Here is a 21420-nt window from a genome sequence, read left to right as displayed (position 1 = left end):
TGGAGGGGGCTTGTGCCCCTGGTTGTTTTGCGTGGCACTGTCACAGCACAGGTCTCCATTGACATTTTAAGCACCTTCTTGCTTCCCACTGTTGAAGAGCAATTCGGGGGTGGCGATTGCACCTATCAACACGATCGAGCACCTGTTCATAATGCACGGCCTGTGGCGGAGCGGTTACAGGACAATAACATCCCTGTAATGGACTGGCCTGCATAGAGTTCTGACCTGAATCCTACAGAACAACTTTCGGAGGTTTTGGAATGCCGATTTCGTGCCGGGCCTCACCGACCGATATCGATACCTCTCCTCAGTGCAGCACCCCGTGAAGAATGGACTGCCATTCCCCAAGAAACCTTCCAGCATCTGCTCGAAGGTATGTCTGCGAGAGTGGAAGCTGTCGTCAATGCTAAGGGTGGGCCAACACCATACTGAATTCTAGCATTACGAAAGGAGGGCGACACGAACTTGTTAGTCTGTGGTGTGCGTACTGTAAGACCTTCAGTACACACACCATCAGATTATTTGACATGTCGCTCTAACGAAGTAGGCGAGTGTCAGCAATATGTCTCGTGGTCTCATCGTGGCGTGTTTATCTTCTGCCATTACGTCAGACAATAGAAATGCCACTTGCACGCTTAGAGTAGCAGATTGACGGTGACCAACTTTAAACAGAACTTGATTAATTTTCACACACATTTATTAAAATAATAAAAAGTATAGACATTATGTAACTTGATTCTGGATGCTATGTACAGGAATATGGTAATCTTATTAGGTGCAGACAGAACCTTGACTACACACTGGTACAGACTAATGCAGACTGGTACAGACTGGTGCAGACTAATGCAGACTGACTAATCGGAGGTCTGTACACTCGTTATAATACCTTGCGCGTTCAGGTATCACTGCGCGAGTGTGATCCGCGAGGAGAAAAGGTTTTACGTTAGCAGCAATCTCATTGGCTGCGTTACATACTAATACGCGGATCAGCGGAAGCAGAATTTGGTCCGTCTCTAAGGCAGCGCCAGCTCGTAGTGCGGAGACGGACGAGCGCTGCGCCTGCGCTGTTGTGCTTAGCGGGGCGCGCTCTAGTGGGAAAGTTGTGTACGCGCTGACTACGCGGAACTATGTACACAACATAGTCATTTTCGACTATGTGTGCCGATACTTCTAATCACATAGTGTACGATCATCCGCTTCTGGGCCAAGGGTGGAAGCATCTACGAAATGGCTAAGTTTGTGAAGTATCCGCGTGGCAAAATGGTGCTATGCAAAACTGGCGCCGAAGCAGCAGTGGTGCAACGGCCCATAGATGACAGGGCTGAAAGACAGCTGCAGAGATGTGTGCGCGAGAACAGACGTGCAACTAAGTGTCGAGCAGCTGGCCGCCCAGGTGAACTGCAGGCGGTACCGGCAGGGTCTGCTGTGCTCCACGACCGTCCAGCGGACGCTGCTGCCTGCGGGCCCGCACTCCAGACACTCGGCTCACGCACCCACGCTGACCGCCGACGGAGGCTGGAATTGTGCACGCCGAGACCGCAACTACCGGCTGATCAAAAGGTCGGTACAAATTTGAAAACTTAATGTTGTTGTTGTTGTGGTCTTCAGTCCTGAGACTGGTTTGATGCAGCTCTCTATGCTACACTATCCTGTGCTAGCTTTTTCATCTCCCAGTACCTACTGCAGCCTACATCCTTCTGAATCTGCTTAATGTATTCATCTCTTGGTCTCCATCTACGACTTTTACCCTCCATGCTGCCCTCCAATACTAAACTGGTGATCCCTTGATGCCTCAGAACATGCCCTACCAACCGGTCCCTTCTTGTCAAGCTGTGCCACAAACTTCTGTTCTCCCCTATTCTATTCAATACCTCCTCATTAGTTACGGGATCTACGCATCTAACGTTCAGCATTGTTCTGTAGCACCACATTTCGATAGCTTCTATTCTCTTTCTGTCCAAACTATTTATCGTCCATGTTTCACTTCCATACATGGCTACACTCCATACAAATACTTTCAGAAACGACTTCCTGACACTTAAATCTATACTCGATGTTAACAAATTTCCCTTCTTCAGAAACGCTTTCCTTGCCATTCCCAGTCTACATTTTATATCTCATCTACTTCGACCTTCATCAATTATTTTCCTCCCCAAACATCAAAACTCCTTTACTACTTTAAGTGTCTCATTCCCTATTCGAATTCCCTCAGCATCCCCCGACTTAATTCGACTACATTCCATTATCTTCATTCTGCTTTTGTTGATGTTCATCTTATATCCTCCTTTCAAGACACTGTCCATTCCGTTCAACTGCTCTTCGAAGTCCTTTGGTGTCTCTGACAGAATTACAATGTCGTCGGCGAACCTCAAAGTTTTTGTTTCTTGTCCATGGATTTTAATACCTACTCCGAATTTTTCTTTTGTTTCCTTCACTGCTTGCTCAATATACAGATTGAATAGCATCGGGGAGAGGCTACAACCCTGTGTCACTCCGTTCCCAACCACTACTCCCCTTTCATGCTCCTCAACTCTTATAACTGCCATCTGGTTCCTGTACAAATTGTAAATAGCCTTTCGCTCCCTGTATTTTACCCCTGCCACCTTTAGAATTTGAAAGAGAGTATTCCAGTCAACATTGTCAAAAGCTTTCTCTAAGTCTACAAATGCTAGAAATGTAGGTTTGCCTTTCCTTAATGTATTCTCTAAGATAAATCGTAGGGTCAGTATTGCCTCACATGTTCCAATATTTCTATGGAATCCAAACTGATCTTCCCCAAGGTTGGCTTCTACTAGTTTTTCCATTCGTCTGTAAATAATTCGCGTCAGTATTTTGCAATCAGCGTGTTCCGTGGAACTGCATCGGACAAGGGCCGTGGCGAAGCGGGCACCACTGCTTGTACAGGGCGGTCGCTAGACGTTACAGAGGCGACAACTTTGCCGCGCTTCTTGCCCTCCGGCTGACAGACAGCAGACGTCAGGGGAAAGCAGAGAGAGCGTGCCTAAGCTCGTCCACAGGCAGCGCGCCGCGTCCTGTGCGTCAGGAGCGTTCGGTGGCTGCGATCGGAACTGACCCGGACCTCGGGCTACACTGCCCACCGGTTAGCCTCCACGGCCACGGTGTGCACTGAGGCGACACACTACTTCCTGACGTCGTGTCGGACCTCGTTTTGCCCAGAGTAATGCAGCAGCTCCACGTGGCTCGGATTCGACAAGTTGTTGCGAGTCCGCTGCAGAAATATCCAGCCTGCCTGCTTGCCAATGCAGGATTTTGTGCAAAAGCTGGCATTCAGTGGAGATGTCGGGTGCGATTCACGTCGAGCGATGAAGGCGGTCAAATTACCCGCTCGAATTGTCCAGAACGTCCTTGACACCAGTCCCGCGCACTTGTGGCCCAGTGACGTGGCACGTTCCCATCCGTAAAAGTTCCACTGCTCTTTGCCAGCGTAGAGTCCACCGATAGCTGCAAAAAGTCTCCGAGGAGTCGAACGGAACCGTTTCAGCCGACGGTCAGTTCATTCGGACCGGATGACTCTGTCCATTCCGTGTAAACACACCCCACAGCACCTTTTGCGTCCCATCAACTGATGTTAGTGGGGTTCTTTGTCGGCGCGTTTCATAATTGTGGCACGAGGCTCGGTCCTCTCTCCCTGAAAATAAGCTTAGGTACATCAAACCGATCCCGACGGCTCGGACGACCTCCTCACGCCCTTCGCGACGAGAGGAGGCCATTTGGACCAGGTTAAGGATTGGGCATTGCCGCTTTAGCCACCGCTACCTGTTGTCCGGTGACGCCGTCCCGCAGTGACCCGCGGTCATCCATTGACGGAGCGCCATGTTTTATTGTTCTGTCCCTTGTTTTACTCACTCTCGTGTTGTCCTGTGTCTGGCGTCTACCTTACAGGAGCTTTTAGCCGATGACGCTCCAGCAGCTGATCGTGTCCTTCATTTTATTACACTGGCGGACTTGTCCAAAAAGATCTAACTCTTTTATTTTGTCTCTCTGCCATTACGGAGCCACCGCCAGCTGCCTCACTGCCTCCTTAACTTGGGTCCACGCCTGTGTGGGGTCTGCGCTATACTCGAACCGTACCGTCAGCTGTTACCAACTGAAATCGAGACTTCTCAACAGGCCACGGTTCTCGAGTCTTCTTCGGCCCAACCTATACAGTGACGAGGCCAGGGAGGGGCGTGATGTTAGCAAAGGACTCACGTCGGTCGTCTGCTGCCACAGTCCACTAACGCACTGTCCTAACGGCTCATCATACGTCTGACATTGATTTCTGCGGCCATTTCACGCATTCTTGCTTGTTTTTCAGCACTGACAACTCTACGCAAACGCCGCCGCTCCGGTGACTTTGGTGTTCTCGACACTGTGGACCTCGGAATGTTGAATTCCCTAACCGTTTCCGAAATGGAACGTCTCATCCGCCTAGCTTCAGCCGTGTTAGAAACTTTTCACACGACTCAGCTGAGTAGTAATGACACCGCCCTCTTATACCGCCCTGTACACGATACTGCCGTCAGCTGTGTATGTACACATCTCTGCCCCATGAACTTAATCACCTGTATGCCGCAGACAGATGTGGCGGCATCCGGTGTGAACACAGGTGCGAATGAAATCACACGCATGCACATCTTGTGGATGACGCGTGCATGTACAGTCCTGGACAAAACGAGCGAGACCCCTCGCCTTTTCGTTATGCTGATCCGCACAGCTTTAAAGTCTGCTACATAGCATAACAGGCAAGGCGACCAAGTGCTACCAACATACAATGCACAGGAGTGAAACTGACAAACTATCCGAACTTTGTCACACTGTTTTCATTCGTCTGTAAGACTATATTAGCTATTTTATTCTAACGGATGACTTTGAGACAGTAAATAACAAGAGGAATTACAAAACTCTCAGAACCAATATAGAGAATTCAGGTGTACAGTGGATTCAAAAGTTTTCTACAATAGCGAATAATTTGTTTCACTGACTCCTTCATGCCAACGTTTTCTCAGTCACACAATGTTTGAAACTAGGACTAGCAAGGTAAAACATTTTTCCACAAATCGTCTAATTGGAAGTCGAAGAGCATGTTCCGTACATTACGATCATAACAAACATTTTTCAAACAGACTGATCACTGTAGACATCCAACACTTTTATTGTGTTTCACATGCGCAGTATGTAAACTGGTAACGCCACCAACACACAATGCCACCAAGCTATGAAACAACTGTAGCAAAACACAGCATCCTCGTTGTCCATGTGATGGATAAGACGACTAATTCGCAACACGAATGTCAATGTAAGCAGCAATTTCTGTTGGAATGTGCTTCCTGGACCAAATAACGTACATTTCCTACTCCTTCAGTGCAAATCATGTAGCAACGTAATTTAAAGAACATAAAAATATCGAGTGCATTTACTAACATAATTATTAACCACTCAAGAACGTAAATCGATGCTCACATAGTTGTCAAACGTATTCTACGGTGTTGCCATACTCCATTAGACTAGCAGCACGAAGAAAACGTTCGCTCAGCTGATGTGCTGAGATAGCTAGCACTGGCGAAGCTCGCGCTTCGAAGACGCCACAGCATCGTCTGCCAGCACTTCGTGGGAACAAAATACCTCAAGTATAAGCCAATGTGTTGTATTCGCATATCTGTGACTATGACTTGGCGCTAAAGTGTGGTTATGGATACTACGTATGCTCAGATTGCGAATCTAACGTCACGAATAAAGACAAGGGGAAATGAATTAGGCGTCCTTCCTCTTCCATAACATCAAATATATTTTAGTTATTCTGTCTCAAATGAACTGCGTAGAATATCATTCACCAGAAATGATAACTTTTTAGCAACACCAGATGATATTAACAGCTTGCCGGCGCGGGTTAGCCGTGCGCTCAACGAAGTCATATCGCGGATCGCGCGGCTGCTTGCGCCGTCAATTCGAATCCTTCCCCGGGCATGGATGTGTGTTAGGTTAGGTTTGTTTAAGTAGTTCTAGGTCTAGGGGACTGATGACCTAAGCAGTTTGGTTGCATAGTTTTAGAGCCATTTTTTGGCCTTCCGCGTAAATCTTTAGATTGCATTCACATAGCTCACTTTTTTTACACCACCAAGGGACCCTATGCCGCAGGAAGTGCGATGCATTTCCGCTTATTATGTCTACCATCCCACCCCCCCCCCCTTCATGAACCATGGACCTTGCCGTTGGTGGGGAGGCTTCCGTGCCTCAGCGATACAGATGGCCGTACCGTAGGTGCAACCACAACGGAGGGGTATCTGTTGAGAGGCCAGGCAAACGTGTGGTTCCCGAAGAGGGGCAGCAGCCTTTTCAGTAGCTGCAGGGGCAACAGTCTGGATGATTGACTGATCTGCCCTTGTAACATTAACCAAAACGGCCTTGCTGTGCTGGTACTGCGAACGGCTGAAAGCAAGGGGAAACTACGGCCGTAATTTTTCCCGAGGATATGCAGCTTTACTGTATGATGAAATGATGATGGCGTCCTCTTGGGTAAAATATTCCGGAGGTAAAATAGTCCCCCATTCGGATCTCCGGGCGGGGACTACTCAAGAGGACGTTGTTATCAGGAGAAGGAAAACTGGCGTTCTACGCATCGGAGCGTGGAATGTCAGATCCTTTAATCGAGCAGGTAGGTTAGAAAATTTAAAAAGGGAAATGGATAGGTTAAAGTTAGATATAGTGGGAATTAGTGAAGTTCGGTGGCAGGAGGAACAAGACTTTTTGTCAGGTGAATACAGGGTTATAAATACAAAATCAAATAGGGGTAATGCAGGAGTAGGTTTAATAATGAATTAAAAAAATAGGAGTGCGGGTAAGCTACTACAAACAGCATAGTGAGCGCATTGTTGTGGCCACGATAGACACGAATCCCACACCTACTACAGAAGTACAAGTTTATATGCCAAATAGCTCTGCAGATGATGAAGAAATTGATGAAATGTATGATGAGATAAAAGAAATTATTCAGGTAGTGAAGGGTGACGAAAATTTAATAGTCATGGATGACTGGAATTCGGTAGTAGGAAAAGGGAGAGAAGGAGACGTAGTAGGTGAATATGGATTGGGGGAGAGAAATGAAAGAGGAAGCCGTCTGGTAGAATTTTGCACAGAGCATAACTTAACCATAGCTAACTCTTGGTTCAAGAATCATAAAACAAGGTTGTACACATGGAAGAATCCTGGAAATACTAGAAGGATATCAGATAGATTATATTATGGTAAGAGAGAGATTTAGGAACCAGGTATTAAATTGTAAGACATTTCCAGGGGCAGATGTGGACTATGACCACAATCTATTGGTTATGAACTGTAGATTAAAACTGAAGAAACTGCAAAAAGGTGGGAATTTAAGGAGATGCGACCTGGATAAACTGAAAGAACCAGAGGTTGTACAGAGTTTCAGGGAGAGAATAAGGGAACAACTGTCACACGAGGGCTAGTAGAAATCCTTGGGCAACAGAAGAAATATTGAATTTGATTGATGAAAGGAGGAAATATAAAAATGCAGTAAATGAAGCAGGCAAAAAGCAATACAAACGTCTCAAAAATGAGATCGACAGAAAGTGCAAAATCGTTAAGCAGGGGTGGCTAGAGCACAAATGTAAGGATGTAGAGGCTTATCTCACTAGGGGTAAGATATATACTGCCTACAGGAAAATTAAAGAGACGTTTGAAGAAAAGAGAGTCACTTGCATGAATATCAAGCGCTCAGATGGAAACCCAGTTCTAAGCAAAGAAGGGAAAGCAGAAACGTGGAAGGAGTATACAGAGGGTCTATACAAGTGCGATGTTCTTGAGGACAACATTATGGAAATGGAAGAGGAAGTAGATGAAGATGAAATGGGAGATATGACACTGCGTGAAGAGTTTGACAGAGCACTGAAAGACCTTAGTCGAAACAAGGGCCCGGGAGAAGACAACATTCCATTAGAACTACTGACAGCCTTGGGAGAGCCAGTCCTGACAAAACTCTACCATCTGGTGAGCAAGATGTACGAGACAAGTGTCGACAGATGCGAAAATTACCGAACAGTCACAGCTGCAAAATACTAACGCGAATTCTTTACAGACGAATGGAAAAACTGGTGGAAGCTGACCTCGGGGAAGATCAGTTTGGATTCCATAGAAATACTGGAACACGTGAGGCAATACTGACCTTACGACTCATCTTAGAAGGTAGATTAAGGAAAGGCAAACCTACGTTTCTAGCATTTGTAGACTTGGAGAAAGCTTTTTACAATGTTTACTGTAATACTCTCTTTCAAATTCTAAAGGTGGCAGGGGTAAAATACAGGGAGCGAAAGGCTATTTATAATTTGTACAGAATCCAGATGGCTGTTATAAGAGTCGAGGGACATGAAAGTGAAGCAGTGGTGGGGAACGGAGTGAGACAGGGTTGTAGCCTCTCCCCGATGTTATTCAATCTGTATATTGAGCAAGCAGTAAAGGAAACAAAAGAAAAGTTCGGAGTAGGTATTAAAATCCATGGAGAAGAAATAAAAAATTTAAGGTTCGCCAATGACATTGTAATTCTGTTAGAGACAGCAAAGGACTTGGAAGAGCAGTTGAACGGAATGGACAGTGTCTTGAAAGAAGGGTATAAGATGAACATCACCAAAAGCAAAACGAGGATAATGGAATGTAGTCGAATTAAGTCGGGTGGTGCTGAGAGAATTAGATTAGGTAATGAGACACTTAAAGTAGCAAAGGAGATTTGCTATTTGGGGAGCAAAATAACTGATAATGGTCGAAGTAGAGAAGATATAAAATGTAGACACTGTATGGCAAGGAAAGAGTTTCTGAAGAAGAGAAATTTGTTAACATCGAGTATAGATTTAAGTGTCAGGAAGTAGTTTCTGAAAGTATTTGTATGGGGTGTAGCCATGTATGGAAGTGAAACCCGGACGATAAGTGAAATGTCGGCAGAAGTGCGAACACCGTGTTGTTTGACGAAGCCGAAATGCACGCTATAAAGTCACGCAGGCTGGCGTGGGGTCTGAAACAGGATACGTAATGAATGCTATAAAGAAAAGTACGTAGCTTCTGGAATACTTAACTTTAATCCATAATTGGTGAACATTGGTCTTGTTACTGTACATGCTTCATGAGATACATAGCAAAGGAGAAATGGCGCCTTGCTAGGTCGTAGCAATTAGCTGAAGGCTATGCTAACTATCGTCTCGGCAAATGAGAGCGTAATTTGTCAGTGAACCACTGCTATGAACGTCGGCTGTACAACTGGGGCGAGTGCTAGTAAGTCCCTCTAGACCTGCCGTGTGGCGGCGCTCGGTCTGCAATTACTGATAGTGGCGACACGCGGGTCCGACGTATACTAATGGACCGCGGCCGATTTAAAAGCTAGCACCTAGCAAATGTGGTGTCTGGCGGTGACACCACAATAAGTAGAATAGAAGCTTTCGAAATGTGGTGCTACAGAAGAATGCTGAAGATTAGATGGGTAGATCACATAACTAATGAGGAGGTATTGAATAGAATTGGGGAGAAGAAGAGTTTGTGGCACAACTTGACTAGTAGGAGGGATCGGTTAGTAGGACATGTTCTGAGACATCAAGGGATCACAAATTTAGCATTGGAGGGCAGTGTGGAGAGTAAAAATCGTAGGGGGAGACCAAGAGATGAATACACTAAGCAGATTCAGAAGGATGTAGGTTGCAGTAGGTACTGGGAGATGAAGCTTGCACAGGATAAAGTAGCATGGAGAGGTGGATCAAACCAGTCTCTGAACTGAAGAGAACAACAACAACAACAACAACCCAGTCACAGATCTGCATTACTTGGCTGAAGAGACACAGCAGTGCCCACTGCGCAGACGAGGTCTCCAGACCTGCGCCGGAACTAATCGCAGCGAGCAGCTGTGTACCGAGCACCGCTGGTAGTCATGCGCATGCGCGTGTGGAAATATGGATGTTTAACAGTAGCTACCCTTACGTTAGGAATTGGATTAATATAAGCATTAAAGCTGTTAATGGCGTAATATGTAAACTAGAACCCTATAAACGGATTCGGAGCCCGTAAGAAATATTAGCTATTACTCGGCAAAATTATTCGTCAATTTTGAATACATTGGTATTCGACTAAAGAAAGTGGGGCCAGGCGTCGGCGACTGCAAAGGCAACGGTAACATCAGGACCGGTGAAGCAATGGTTGAAAACCTTCGAAAAAGTTCTTACTTCTCAACTGCAGCTGCTCATCAAGTAGGTTTTCTTTATCGAGCAACAGGTGTTTAAAGATTTGCATCTCCTGAAGGATGTGAAGCCTAGTGCCTTTAGCCTCGCAACTCTGTGTTATTTGGTGGATTGGGAGCACGGGCCAATTGAACAAGGTGCTCGGCAAAAGTCAAAACACGCGGGCCATCACCACTTTTCGAGTAACAGCCTCAGAAAGAACTTGGTCCACTCGTTAAAGAATACCAATGACAAATTATCTCGTTCTGAGGTGTACAAAATCACCTGTAGTGATTGGCCGAATTATTACATCTGCCAGACCGGGAGAGCCCTCTCAGCTAGATATAAGGAACATATACCCACGAAAAGTTGTGATGGCACGCAAAATTAAAGATTGCAAGATTAAACGTAAAGATCAATAGAAAAGTTAGACTGCAGCATATAAAGCTTAAAGTGCGAAGGCCTGTAAAATCGATGACAATTATCCAGCCCAGCAACGTAAACGAGTTGCACAAGAAACTAGTTATTCGCGACCATTAAATAGCTGTAAAATGCTGCGTAGATATGATAATGCAAGAATAGCATCGCCAGCTGCTGAATGAAATATTTTATATGTTACATACTAGTAAAAGAAGAATGCTTTGGATTAAGTATGCTAGACATGAACATGAAAAAGATGGATTTGACTTTAGGAAAATAGCTCAATGTTCTCTGGGTGCACAAAGTAATAACGAGGCACTAAAATACCACCACAAAACTGTCTTTTGCAAGATCATGTGAATCTCGTGTAACACTGTCTTTTCTTTGGTGCTTTTTGGTTGCATTACCTACAAGGAACTTCAGTGTCATGTAGTACCAATCTGCAGTGTACGATATGATGCAAATATGTTATTCAGTTAGCAAGAGCATGCCGCTATTACGAGGCAGCATGACTATTACGAGCCAAAGCACTTCTTTATGTACCCTGAAAATAATGTATGTTGTCAAAATAACTAAATACACAAGGTCCTATGTTGTAAAACCACTCGTATTGAGTGGGTGTACGTCGGAAATTCTCGCAAGTGTACCATATATTGTCGGTCATTCAGCGTGTTCCATATAGCCCACGAAGGAAAACATGGGTTATCGGAAACGTCCTATTCCACCCGTCTGCTTTGACCAATGACGTCACCAATATGGCGGAAACGACCATTCACAACAACTCCCATATCGCGACTATGACGTCATTACGTAAACATGATAAACACAAAAATAGATCGAAAAACCGTCAAACACATATTCCTCCAAAAATATAATGAAACTAATGGGACAAGCGGGGTAAATTGGAGATTTTTGGGTGGGGACAAACTAAAAATAAACACACGCCACTAAACCAAACGACAAAAATGATAAAATAAAACGACCACAACCTTCCCGAAATCAACTAAAAACAATATCCACTGGATTCGAACACTTCCCTTGCGTTATACAGGTCAACAGAAACTACCGATACCAAATCATAAAATCCAAAACTACAAGCACGTCCACAGTCATTACTACCTCAAAAAACACAACAAAATTGGTATCTAACACTTCCCTTGACCTATAGGTCAACAGCAACCACCAATACCACACTATAAATCTCAAAACTTCCGCCACCACCACACTTAATACTACCATAAAAAGATACCTAGAAAATCAAAATTGGAAACGAACACTTCCCTTGACCTGTTATCCTTACGACATCTCCACATATAGCCGTCCATGGTCCGAGACACTGGAACTTTAGTAAGCCTCATTTCTTCACGACGCACTGAACACTTCACGACTTCATCCAAAAATCCGAATAGTTGAAGAAATTTTGTTAGAGACAGCGCACTGTCGCTCATCATCGCCGACGACCGAAAAGTGTTGACGCTGTCAGCCGTATCCGTACCTACCAAAGACAAACAGAAATTTACCAAAATTCACACACGACGAAAAGAAAGAAACTACAAAACCTTCGACATAACAAAATCAAAATCTTCAACTCACTGAAAAATTTTCCGCTGAAAGTACAGTCAGTACCGACACTACACACGTGCAATGAACCCCATAACACGCTACCCATAAACACACTACCAGAGAGAACCACCGAGCGAGAACAATACGCCACATATAAACACGCCACAAACGCAAACTAAACCAAAAACATCACCTACCACACAACACATAAACACACCACCAGAGAGCACCATCGATCACATCAAAACGACACCTACAAACACGCCACTCTCACAAACTAAATTCCGCGTCGTCGTGACGTCACACACCGAACAGCCTTACGTCACGGATCAAAGCCGACGGGTGGAATCGGACGCATCCGTTGACCCTAAATCCGAAATGAGGTTGCTGGTTTGAAAGAGCCACTGCCGTCTTTGTTGAATTAGATCGCTGGTTTTTGTCATCTGTTGGTAGCTAAACATTTACTTCATTACAATAGCATTATGAAAGGAAATTGTTTACCTGGATTTGAGAAAGTTCAGTCCTAATTTCAGTACGTCACTGTCTGTCAGAATTTTTTTAACGAACACTGCTGCTTTCCATGTAGCTAACAGAACATTCTTGCTCGTGATAACGTTTTGCAAATGTACGCTGCTCTGGCGATCGTAAAATGCAATAGCCCTTTGATGCTAGCGAAGCATGGCGAACCAACTTGCGCAGATGGTAAGACATAACTTTGTTAACGAAAGCTAAACGATACACAGAATGCAATCTTTCTAGTCGGCCTATCTATTCCAGTTGTGTTCAGATGTGTGTGAAATCATATGGGACTTAACTGCTAAGGTCATCAGTCCCTAAGCTCACACACTGCTTAACCTAAATTATTCTAAGGACAAACACAAACACCCATGCCCGAGAGAGGACTCGAACCTCCGCCGGGACCAGCCGTACTGTCCATGACTGTAGCGTCTCAGACCTATCAATTCCGCAGATCGTCCTACAAGTAATGTGTTACTGAACCGCCACGGAAACATGAATAATTCGATTTCTGTAAGAGATATCGTAAGACAAATATACAACACGTAACTGTTACGTCTAAGGGAGGTTTACCTTTCGCTGGAAGTCTAAACAGCAACCCGGCTGGATACGTTAGAAGCGAGGAACCCGGAATTGTGCGGATTAGAAGTTGCGAACCGCACTCGCTGAATACAACCCTCTAACTGAGGCGCCTCGAACACGTGATTCGGGGATGTGACGTCACAAGAGCTGTCTAGCCAATACGCACCTTTTCCAAGCGCCCTACACCAACACCGACTCAAAGGAAGGCCTCGGCGCTTGTTGGTGACGTCACGTCAGCTAGGCACATGAACGCCAGGTCTGTTGCAGGCATACTCATAATGGTGGTGTCTCCCTCCCTGACATAGGAGAATGTGAAACTATTGGCGGTAGTTGACCGACACACATTGTTCTGAGAGATTTCTGCAACCAATTAATTGTGCAATTCATTACACTTCGTAACAAATAGTATACTCCTGAACTTAAATTTCCACCTGTTTTAAGGATTGACATACAAAAACAACTTTATGGCTCAGTAGCAACAGAATTTGTGCTTCTTTACCTTATTTGTAAATCTGAGGAAGTTACGTTTGTACTGGGTTGCTCTTACAAGAAACTGTGAACATATTGGTGCTCTTCTTTAGGTATCTCGGTTGACTATGGGGTGAGGAGCACTGAATGTTAATGAAATATCTTGCGATTGTACACGTTGGGGGAGGGGGTAAGGGACAGAAGAAGAGGTAAAAGAGAGATACTTGTTTTATCAAATAAAATTTTTTTCTCTTATAAAGTTTCTTCTTTCAGTTGCAAGAGAGGAATATTTATCTTTTATAATGTGCATGTTTAAAAAAGTTTAACAAGGGGAGGCCGCCAATTGTGAAATTCAGATTCGATTCATACTGCGCGCAATAAAAGCTCATGGCCAGATGTGTAATGTGGCAAAGCACCAAGATGCACTTCTCAGCCGTTGTCGAGAAAATCGACAGTTAAAAGAAACCATTGCGGTGAAATACTCTCTACGATCAACAACTTTCTACAGCGTCGTGGTGCAGCGGTAAGCGCTCGGGTTCGTAATCCGAAGGTCGCCGGATCGAATCTCGCGCGATGCAACCTTTTTTTTTAGTATTTGTTTTTTGTAATTCAAATATATATATATATAATTCCCGGCAATCAGTTGGAACAATTATGCATATGGTAAGTTGTTGAAAGTCGTTTGTCGTGGAAAAACTGGCGACTTCGAACATCATTATGTTTTCCGTAAACAAAGTTGTATTTCACAAATGTTATTAATTGTCTTCGTAATGTTAACCACGTATAGTTAACGGAAGACGTAGAAACGATATTCCGAAACGAATACGTATAGCGTAAGTCAAACGTTCGAATTAGAATAGAGACCCCCACGAACACAAATTTGCTGTGGCAGGTATGAAATATAAACTCCGTTACTCGCTCGTTACACTTGAAGAACAGACGTTGAATGGGCCGAAACGAGCCGTCGCATAACAGCGTAGTTGCCTGCTAACTTCGAAAGAAGGTAGATGCGGTCCCTAGCGCAACTTATAACATCGTCGAAAATCAGTGCGGACGGGAGAGCTTTGGTACACCCTGTTAAACAAACGGAATAATGGAGGCGGTACAATTGGACAGCGATCCGCCTTCACCAACATGCATAAGCAATTCATTAAATCCGCTGCGCCACGACGCTGGAGAAAATTATTAGTCGTAGATAGTATTTCACCGCAACGGTTTCTTTTAACTGTCGATTTTCTCGACAACGGCTGAGAAGTGCATCTTGGTGCTTTGCCACATTACACCTCTGGCCATGAGCTTTTATTATGCGCAGTATGAATCGAATCTGAATTTCACAATTGGCGGCCTCCCCTTGTAAGCTCGGCAGTACTTTCGGTGTATGAAGCTATTTTGTTTCCTATTTAGAAATCCTTTAGTTGAAAACGACTGTAATCTAATGACTGGCAACAGTTGGACATTTACACACGTAAATTAGTTCACATTTCTAGTGACGATGTCAAACGAAATTAAAAAAAATAATAAAAGAAACGAGTCAATTGTAAGGGGGTTAGGTAAGTTTCGATAGCAAAATGGATCAAGTAAATATAGTTACTTGAATGTAAAATTTCCGAAGCTTGCAATGGGGCAAAGCATCTTCTCATATTGATCTACGTTTGTTTCGACAGGATTAGTAATACAGAACTTTATTTTTAGCTTTACGATAGTAAGAAAATCTTTGATCTAAATAAAAGTGCAGAATCCAAAACAATACCAAACATTTTGTCCAAAAATAAGAGATTCATAGTGATAAGCACGCCCAGGCATTTCTGCCTGCAACAGACGTGGCGTTCGCCGTGCCTAGCTGACGTGACGTCACCAACAAGCGCCGAGGCCTTCCTTTGAGTCGGTGTTGCCTACATACGTACCAACCGGCCGAGCGACAAACTGGATGTGTTTGGCGTTTCGACGGATCGAGCGATGAATTTCCTTGTCGGGATGTCGTGCGGGTAGGAGTAACGGACGCACGCACGCCCCCCGCCCCCTCCCATTCTCTGGAAAAGTGCAAAACATCCCCACCAACGCCTGAGGTTTTGTGGACCTCCTACCACGCCGTGCGTCAGCGCCGGCACGGAGACTGCCTCTGAACTAACAGAGCGCTCCATTGATTCGGGCTGAAACACGCCTCCCCTCTCTAGGACGGGTTCAGGACCCACCCGGGGCAGGCGATGAGTCGCACGGAGGTGAAGGTGTGGATGTTTTACCAAATAGACGCGCCGCCACTGACGGAACAGTTTCTGTCAATCTGCAGACTATGGGGCCCCTCATCGTGCAAGATATTTCCAGTCAGCGTTTGGTGTGGGAAAATCTTCGACACCTAGTATATATGTTAACAGCTCGTGTCTAAAACTACATTTGAGAACATTTCATACATCTTTTTCATAATTTCTTGTAAGACAAAGGAAACGTTAACATTATTTTAAGAAACAATTTTCGCACCAAACTGAAGAAAGATACTGATTGAATTCTATATATTTTAAGAAAAGTGAGTTGGTTATGTTTAGAGCCAAACAGCGCTCCGAGCGCCACGGCAAATGGCGCGGTGGGGAACAGAAACAGGAAATGCAAAGCGAGTCAGCAGCCGGACGCCGCTAGAGAGAGCCAGTCGCCTTGTCACCGACCGTGCTAAATTAGATTTACGTTCTGAATTAGGAACACCGCTGCGTCTACGCACTTGTTGAAGAAAAAAGTGCAGAAGTCACATCATTCGGTTCTAAATGGAAATTGCTCTTTGAACGCCATGCAAACGGCTTAATACACCATCGCACTATTATGAGCTGCGAAAAACATTCATTGGAACGTCGTTACACCACCAGGCACAAAGACGATGTGATTAGGAGAAGAAGAGTTAAGGGGAAAAATAGAGCAGTGGCGAAATCTTTTACGGTCGACGTCACCAGTTATTTGATTTCATCAAGTCTCTTAATGCAAGGGGAGAATGATTTACATGTGTGGCCGACTATATTGATGCTATAAAACAGCTTCTAGTTCGTGACATGGAACATTTCTCAAAGCTCAAGGCAGTCATTTCTCGACCTTCGCTTCAGTAATTGAACAATTTCTCAAAGAAATGTCAAGACTTTGCACGTTGAAGACTGATTTCGATTTGAAACTACCTGGCAGATTAAAACTGTGTGCCGGACCTAGACTCGAACTCAGGACCTTTGCCTTACTGGCAGAAGCAAAGCTGTGAGGACATGGTGTGAGTCGTGCTTGGGTAGCTCAGTTGGTAGAGCACTTGCCCGCGGAAGGCAAAGGTCCCGAGTTCGAGTCTCGGTCCGGCACACAGTTTTAATCTGCCAGGAAGTTTCATATCAGCGCTCACTCCGCTGTAGAGTGAAAATTTCATTCTTGATTTCGATTTCTTTGTCAGACCGTTCACGGTTGTGGCTGGCGATGTACCTCCTTATTACCTCCCACTTGAGCTGATACGACCCCTTAGTCTACTACAGGAATTTACAAGAATCTTATACAATATTACCCCAAGAACCATATCCTCGACTGCACAAGCAATTCGGTAAAGTTATTTCAACGTTTGGTTCAACGCAAGTGTGCGAACGGTATTTATTCTGTTGTAAAATTGAGGAAGTCCCTTCAACGTTCGGGTTTAGCAGATTTTAATCTCTGTGACCCCACGTGTTTGTATCACGAACCACAGTTCCATCTGTATCACATACTAGCTTAGCACCCGATACTTTTCACGCGTAGTCTGTATCGTCTACACAGATTTTTTTCTTTTCTTTTTCTTTAATCAAATTTTTATATTGTTCACAAATTGCAACACCTTCTAAACTTCTCACGCTAACTGAGGCCATAGATGCATGGTCTTTTCCGAATGTAATTCTGTCCAAAAAGCAAATCCGGTAGGTGTAGGTCAAGGATTCTGTTAATCGTGCCATTTGCGTTCTTGTGATGATATTTCCATTGAACACATACTTCTTTATATATAACCTAGAAGTGAAATACTCTTACCAATTTCGTAGGCAAAACTTTAAAATTTTTTTAATGTAATGAAATATTTTCCTAACAATTTTACGCCCTAAAGGATTGAATTTCTTTAATGAGTAAACACATATTTTTTTACTTCTAACAGAGAAGCCAAATACTAATTTCCAAAGATTTAGCTTTGGAAACGTTTCCATAATGAAATAATTTCATAAAACCTTTTATCCCCTATTTCACTCCCTTACGGCATTGAATTTCCAAAAACAGTGAAACATTTTTTTTTAATTAGCATCCCTTTTCGTAGATTTAGCTTTAAAATGCGTTAGTTGTTCTTTAATAATGAATACTGTGCAACCTACGACTGTTTTTAAATAGTGATAATGAATTATTTCCAAACAACGTTCACTCACTATTTTCCCCACTTAGAGGTTGAGTTTCCAAAATTGCTGAAACGTGTATTTTTTTACTTCTAACTGAGAAACCAAATATCAATTTTCGTAGTTCTAGCTTCAGAACTGCCTTAATTGCGACATGTTTTGAGAAAGCCTTCCGTCCCCTGTTTCACCCGTGTTTTGTCTTCAGTTTCGAACAATCCCTACTTAAGCGATATCTACAGTAGAAGATTCACACCCTCTCCAAATTTCAAGTTTCTATCCAAAGCGGTTTCGGCTGGCCGATGATGAGTCAGTGAATAAGTCTGGCCCTGAAACTTCCTGGCAGATTAAAACTGCGTGCCGGACCGAGATTCGATCTCGGGACCTTTTCTTTCGCAGGCAAGTGCTCTACCGACTGAGCTACGATCCCTTCCTCACAGCTTTACTTCTGCCAGTACCTCGTCTCCTGCATTCCAAACTTCACAGAAGCTCTCCTGCGAACGTTGCAGAATTTGTAGAGCACGTGTGCTTCTATGACTTAAGTGTTATTGCCGACTGGTTACTGTCTAATGAACTTATCATAGCTTACGAAAATGCCTTAGGATGGAAACAGAAAGTGCCACTTTTCGGATGATTACACAAAAGAGTGGTCTTTTGTCAACAAAGGACGTACGGATCAGGAAGTGTTGTGTGTGATATGTATCTGTTTCGTTTCAGTAACTCATGGAGGTAAGGCAGATGTCAGGCATCACAAAAATGGTTGAAATGGCTCTGAGCACTATGGGACCTAACTTCTGAGGCCATCAGTCCCCTAGAACTTAGAACTACTTAAACCTAACTAACCTAAGGACATCACACACACCTATGCCCGAGGCAGGATTCGAACCTGCGACCGTAGCGGTCGAGCGGTTCCAGACTGTAGCGCCTAGAACCGCTCGGCCACCTCGGCCGGCGAGACATCACGTTTCTACCAAGAATCATACAAATAGATTCGACATCAAGGTATATTTCTAGATTTATGATTAAAGAAGATACCCAGGAAGAATTTCTCGTTGCTACTGCAGAACTAACAACAGCTTATAACGTTGTCAAGCATCAACCCTTCAGCTCTCCCGACTGTACCGCAAAACTGATTTCCGCAATGTATCTCGACTCCATAAGTCGCCGCATAGCAGCCTACAGACAGGACCAAGTGTGTCCGAACGCATAAAACAACTGAAATAAGTTCCATTCTACGACACAGGCACTGACGCATTGAACCACAACGCTGAAAAGATGTTTTTTTTCTTTTTCCTTTAGTTGTTCACTACTTTACTGAAACTGGTGGAATCCAACAGAAGCTATTGAAGTTTGATTCGCTGAATACGAAACATCAGAGACAAGTGCAAAGTTTTATCCTGGCCTTTAAAGACAAATGCAGATTTCATTAGACAAATCAATCCCTTTTTGTGGTAACAGTATCAATACCAACTTCGGAACGCTTCATTAACATGGCCAGCGGAATTTGTTCCAGCAAATTAAAGAACTAGGAAAACATATACAAGGAATTGGATGCTCTGCCCATATTCTCGACAATACTACTCAGAAGAGCCAAAAATCGGATACACCTACCTAATATACTGTAGGATCCACACGAGCACGCAGAAATGTAGCAGCATAGCGTGGCATGGACTCGAATAATGTCTGAAGTAGTGCTGGAGGGGACTGACACCATGAATCCTGCAGGGCTGCCCATAAATCTTTAAGAGTACGATAGAGTGGAGATCTTTTCTGAACTGCACGTTGTAAGGCATCCTGATATGCTCAATAATATTCAGGTCTGGGGAGTTTGGTGGCTAGCGGAAGTGTTTAAACTCAGAAGAGTTCCTGGAGCCACTCTGTGGGAATTCTGGACGTGTGGGGTGTCACATTGTCCTGCTGCAATTGTCCAAGTCCGTCGGAATGCACAATGGAATGAATGGATGTAGGTGATCAGACAGGATGCTTACTGTTGTGTTCATAGTTCCGCGTAGTCAGTGCGTACACAACTCTCCCACTAGAGCGCGCCCCGCTAAGCACAACAGCGCAGGCACAGCGCTCGTCCGTCTCCGCACTACGACATGGCGCTGCCTTAGAGACGGACCAAATTCTGCTTCCGCCGATCCGCATATTAATATGTAACGCAGCCAATGAGATTGCTGCTAACGTAGAACCTTTTCTCCTCGCAGATCACACTCGCGCAGTGATACCTGAACGCTCGAGGTATTATAACGAGTGTACAGACCTCCGATTAGTCAGTCTTCATTAGTCTGCATTTGTCTGTAGTCAAGTTTCAGTCTGCGCCTAATAAGATCATATTCCTGTACATAGCCATGAAGATAAATGAATAGACACTTTGTCAAGTATCAGAGATATATGAGAATAAGATTAACGTACCAAGTCCAAACGAACTTCAGAGTGTCAATTTTGGTCACCGTCAATCTGCTACTCTAAGCGTGCAAGTGGCATTTCTATCGTCTGACCTAACGGCAGAAGATAAACACGCCACGATAACACCACGAGACATGTTGCTGACACTCGCCTACTTCGCTAGACCGACAAGTCAAATAATCTGATGGTGTGTGTACCGAAGGTCTTGCAGTACGTACACCACACTTAGGTACGTGTCACCTCTCACGAGTCGTATCTAGACGTATCAGGGGTCCCATATCATTCCAACTGCACACGTCCCACACCATTACAGAGCCTCCACCAGCTTGAACAGTCCTCTGCTGAAATGCTGGGTCCATTGATTCATGAGGTTGTCTCCATATCCATATACATCCATCCGCTCGATACAATTCGAAACGAGACTCGTCCGACCAGGCAACATGTTTCCAGTCACTAACAGTCCAGTTTCGGTGTTGACGAGCCCAAGCGAGGCGTAAAACTTTGTGTCGTGCAGTCATCAAGAGTACACGAGTGGGGCTTCGGCTCCGAAAGCCCATATCGATGATGTTTCTTTGAATGGTTCGCATGCTGACACTTGTTGATGTTCCAATACTGAAATCAGCAGCAATTTGAGGAAGGGTTGCGCTTCTGTCTCACTGAACGATTCTCTTCACTTGTCGTTGGTCTCGTTCGTGCAGGATCTTTTCCGGTCGCAGCGGTGTCGGAGGTTTGAAGTTTTTCCGGATTCCTGATATTCACGAAACATTCGTGAAATGGTCGGCTGGGAAAATCTCCACTTCATCACTACCTCGGAGATGCTGTGTCCCATAGCTCGTGCACCGACTACAAAACCACGTTCAAACTCACTTAAATCTTGATAACCTGCCATTGCAGCA

The 21420-nt window shown here is 44.4% G+C and overlaps 1 protein-coding gene and 1 non-coding gene across 2 annotated transcripts in view; one reads left to right on the top strand and one right to left on the bottom strand.

Moving 5' to 3' along the window:
* LOC126215393 (aminopeptidase Ey-like) overlaps positions 1 to 21420 on the bottom strand; it is a 406189-nt gene that overhangs the window by 252987 nt on the left and 131782 nt on the right. The window lies entirely within an intron of this gene.
* Positions 17007 to 17081, top strand: Trnap-cgg (transfer RNA proline (anticodon CGG)). The gene has a single exon. It is a non-coding gene; the product is annotated as a tRNA-Pro (tRNA).

This window comes from Schistocerca nitens, chromosome 12, assembly GCF_023898315.1.
Source record: "Schistocerca nitens isolate TAMUIC-IGC-003100 chromosome 12, iqSchNite1.1, whole genome shotgun sequence".
Taxonomy (NCBI): domain Eukaryota; kingdom Metazoa; phylum Arthropoda; class Insecta; order Orthoptera; family Acrididae; genus Schistocerca; species Schistocerca nitens.
The sequence above is the reverse complement of the archived record's forward strand: the minus strand, read 5'-3'. Positions and strand labels throughout refer to the sequence as shown.